The following is a 4,223-nucleotide window of genomic DNA, read 5'->3' as shown; positions in this document are numbered from 1 at the left end:
GTTAGTATATGTTCATTATTGTTTCAGAGTTTATGTTCATATTTAAGTTTTTTGACAATAATAAAAAAAGTGCAGTGCAAAAAAATTAAAAACTTTGTAAGAGACATCTTTTTTTTTTTTTTTTTTTTTTTTTGGTGTAAAAACTTTTATTGATGTTCATCATCCATTTAACAACAAGACAATTACACAGTAATCATGACAGGAGAAAGGAACATGATGTCCCGTAGCAATCCACAGCTATTTAGCCGACAACCCTCCGGTCCGGCAGCAGAGGATGAGGATGATACGGCAGACCATCAGGAGAAAAACATCGGAGTCATGAAGTTTTACTTTTTTAAATAACATTTTCGTTAACTGTTCCATGTATAAAACGTTTGAGAAACAAACCAAACAAAGTGGCTCAATAATAGTGCTTAGATGCGAAGCAATATAGAACAGAATACGCTAGTAGAACACACCGACCCCCCACCCAGGCCTAACCCCTTCACCCCCCGCAGGACGTGAGCAGGAGTTCCCACTATATGAGTACAGTAGTAGTCTTGCCCCGTGGCAGCCCACAGGTTAGCCAATCATCTCCTCCTCATCTTCCGAGTCTTCGTCTTCAGCCTCCTGAAGCGGGTCACACATGTCCCCTCTATATCTATTCCAGGCCTCCCACACCCCGTTCCATTTCCTTGGATTCGCTCTCACTTTGTAGACAGTTCGTTCAGTTAACATCAGTTTGTCCATATTTTGACACCATAGCGACAAGGTAGGTAACTCAGCCACCCCCCATCTCTGTGCGATATCACGCTTAGCCATCATTGTTCCAATTGTAACCCACTGCCGTTGTCTGAGGTTAAGATCAGTGCCCTCCCAAACATTCAGAAGACAGAGGCGCGGTTCGGGTGTGAGGGAAGTGTCAAGGGCCTGGGAAATCGTGCGCATGACCTGTTGCCAGTACCGGGCAATGAGAGGGCAGCCCCACAACGTGTGCAGTAGTGTGCCATCCTCCCCACATCCTCTAAGACAACGAGGGGAGTCAGCCCTGTGCATCTTGTGTAGGGTGGTCCTCGTGTAGTACGTTCTGTGCAGTATTTTCAGTTGTATGAGTCTGAACCTTGCGGAAACCCCAGCCTCTCTCGGGGATGCTACAGCAGCGTTCCAGTCCGTCTCATCCATAGCGCCCAGCGCATCCTCCCATTTTTCTCGCAGGGTCTGTAAGGGGTCAGGGAGATTGTTCAGCAATTTACGGTAGGTGAGTGAGGTGGCTTTCGTTTGCATGTAATCCGTGAGGAGCCGGTCTTCTAGGGGCGAGGATTCCGGGATTGTGGTTCCCGGCTCCAACACCGCCAGGAGAGCGTGCCTGATTTGGACGTACCTATATGTTTCCGTGGGGTTCAGCTCATATTGTTGTTGGAGTTGCTCGAATGGTATCACCCCAGTGGACGTCCAGAGGTCCCCCACCGTAGAAATGCCTATATTGTCCCATTGGGTGAACCCTTTACTGGTCCTCAGGCAGCCCAGTTTTTTAGTGTCCCAAAGCGGGGTAAGCTTCGTAATGACTCCCTTCCACTGTAGCTTGGTGAGTGCCCTGTACCATAGGGTGATTGTGTGTTTAGTGGGGCCAATCAGGTTCTTGAGTAGACTATGGTTATAGAGGGGGGCCAGGAGACTCTGTGTCCCGAGTTGGGCCCTGTCCGCCATGTACGCCGGGTCAGTGTGTGGTGCATGGATCCATTGGTTAAGTACCTTAAGTTGGGACGCCCAATAATAAAGCTGTACGTTCGGTAGCGCAATGCCGCCATCGTACCAGCCGCGGTTCAGTTTGAGGTGTGCTATCCTCGGGGGACGCTCACCCCAAAGTAGAGTGGTAACCATCGCGGTAATCTTCTGGAAGTAGGAGGGCGGAATCACGACAGGCGCATTCTCAAAGACATATAGGAAGCGCGGGAGCGCCATCATTTTGAACAGCGCAGCGCGGCCTAAAAGTGTGAGCGGCAGGGACGACCAGTGCCGCACGTCTGCCTTCAAACGGAGGAGGGGGGGCGCTAGATTTCGATTGGTGAAGACGGTCATATCGTTAGTGACATGGATACCTAAATATTTGAAGGAAACATCTGTCACCACCAACGGACAATGGTCCGGGAGGACTGGGCGAGGGCCCTTCAGTACATAAAGGACCGATTTCGTCCAGTTAATTGTGTAACCTGAGGCCGCACCGTGCTTGTCGCAAAGCGCCAGTAAAATCGGGACACTCAGTTCGGGTGCCGATATGTACACCAGCATATCATCCGCATACAGTGATATTCTATCTTCCCAGGTCTCCGTCCACCTGATGCCCCTCAACAGTGGTGTCGTTCTGAGGACGATCGCGAGGGGTTCAAGGACCAATGCGAACAGTAATGGGGAGAGGGGGCAGCCCTGGCGGGTTCCACGCGCCAAGGAGATCGCACGAGAGATATGGCCATTGGCCGCTACGTGAGCTACTGGGCCTGTGTAGAGTAGTCGGATCCAGGATAGGAACTTCGGACCGAAGCCCATCCGGTGCAGGACTGCGAACAGGTACTGCCACTCCACCATGTCGAAGGCCATCCTGGCGTCCAGCGACAGGATGGCTGCTGGCTCTGTCAAGGAGTGCGCACGCGCCAACGCGCCGTGTACTCTACGGAGATTTAATGCTGTACTCCTGTGAGGCATAAAGCCGGATTGGTCCGGGTGGATCAGCTGGCCAAGGTGTGGGGTCAGTCGATTAGCGATCACCTTCGCCAGGATCTTCGCCTCTGCATTGAGTAGCGAGATCGGGCGGTAGGACGCACAACATTCTGGAGGTTTCTCAGGTTTTGGGATAGCTACTATCGTTGCCAGGCGCTGATCCAATGGCAGCGTTCCTGACTCACGACAGTTCTCGAACATGGCCAGTAGCGGTGGGCCCAGTGTGTCAGACATCGTTTGGAACCATTCGATTGGGATCCCGTTCGGGCCCAGCGCTCTGCCCGTGTGCAGTGCGCCTATCGCCATACGGAGTTCCTCCACCGTGAGATCCGCTTCCAGCTCGGTTTGCGCCTCCGGCGCTAGCCCCTCCACCTCAACCTCTTGGAGCGCCAGTTCTGCCTGTCTCGGCGTGACCACCACTTCTGGGGTGTAGACTGATTGAAAGTGGTCTGCCAGGAGGTCAACTATCTTGGGAGGGTGCGTGTGAAGCGTCCCCGTGTGGTCTTGCAACTGCAGGATATGCCTGCCTCCATCCCGCTTTTTGTCCAACCAGGCCAGCAACTTGTTGGCTTTGTCGCCTACATCATAAACTCTGCATGCCGTTGATTCGATCCGCTCCAACACCCTACGGCGGAGAAAGTCGTCATGTTTTAGCTGGCAGAGAGTCAGCGCGTGCCTGGTGGCCTCTGACGGTGTGGCCATGTGGGTCGCATTTGCTTGTTCTAATTGCAGTTCCAGTTCGACTATTTCCAGTTTCTGTTTGCGTTTATGGTCGGCTATGGTCGAAATGGCCTGGCCCCTGAGCACCGTCTTGTATGCTTCCCAGAGAACCGTCGGCGAGGACACCGACCCGGAGTTCTCCTGGAAGTAAAGTTTAGTGGCAGTTTTAAGGGATTTTCGGATCGGGGGAGTTTTAAGATAGCTAGGGTAGATGGGAAAGAGACGCGTGCGGGCCGTGGCAGAGCAGGACAGTGTAGCGAGCAGGGGAGAGTGATCTGAAATACCCCGTGGTGCGATGTGTACATTGTCAAAAGTGAGTTTACCGCCCCCCAGTGTGAGGAAATAGTCTATGCGCGACAGGCAAGCATGAGTGGAGGAATAGTATGAATAGTGGCGATCAGTAGGGTGAAGCTGCCTCCAAATGTCTACCAGACCCTGTGCCTCTAAGAAGTCCCTGAATTTCGTTGGGCCAGTAGGGAGGGGGCGAGCCGGGAACCTGTCCATATCAGAATCAGCCAATGCATTGAAATCTCCGCCCACTAACAAATCCCCTTCCGGGAGTTCCAAAAGAAATTTACCCAGGGCCGGAAGTGCCGATGAATGTAGCGCCGGCGGGATGTACGCAGACACCACGTTGACGGGCACGCCCTCCCATTGTCCACACACCGCCGCGAAGCGGCCATGTTGATCTGTTTTTGTGGAGTGGTGAATGAAACGTGACGTCCTTTTTACCCATATCCCAGTTCCCCGGGATCCCGAAGTAAAGTCTGAGTGTATCAGCATGCGGTATCCTCTCCTATCCAGGGCTT

Source organism: Lissotriton vulgaris, chromosome 1_1, assembly GCF_964263255.1.
Source record: "Lissotriton vulgaris chromosome 1_1, aLisVul1.2, whole genome shotgun sequence".
NCBI lineage: Eukaryota > Metazoa > Chordata > Amphibia > Caudata > Salamandridae > Lissotriton > Lissotriton vulgaris.
The sequence above is the reverse complement of the archived record's forward strand: the minus strand, read 5'-3'. Positions refer to the sequence as shown.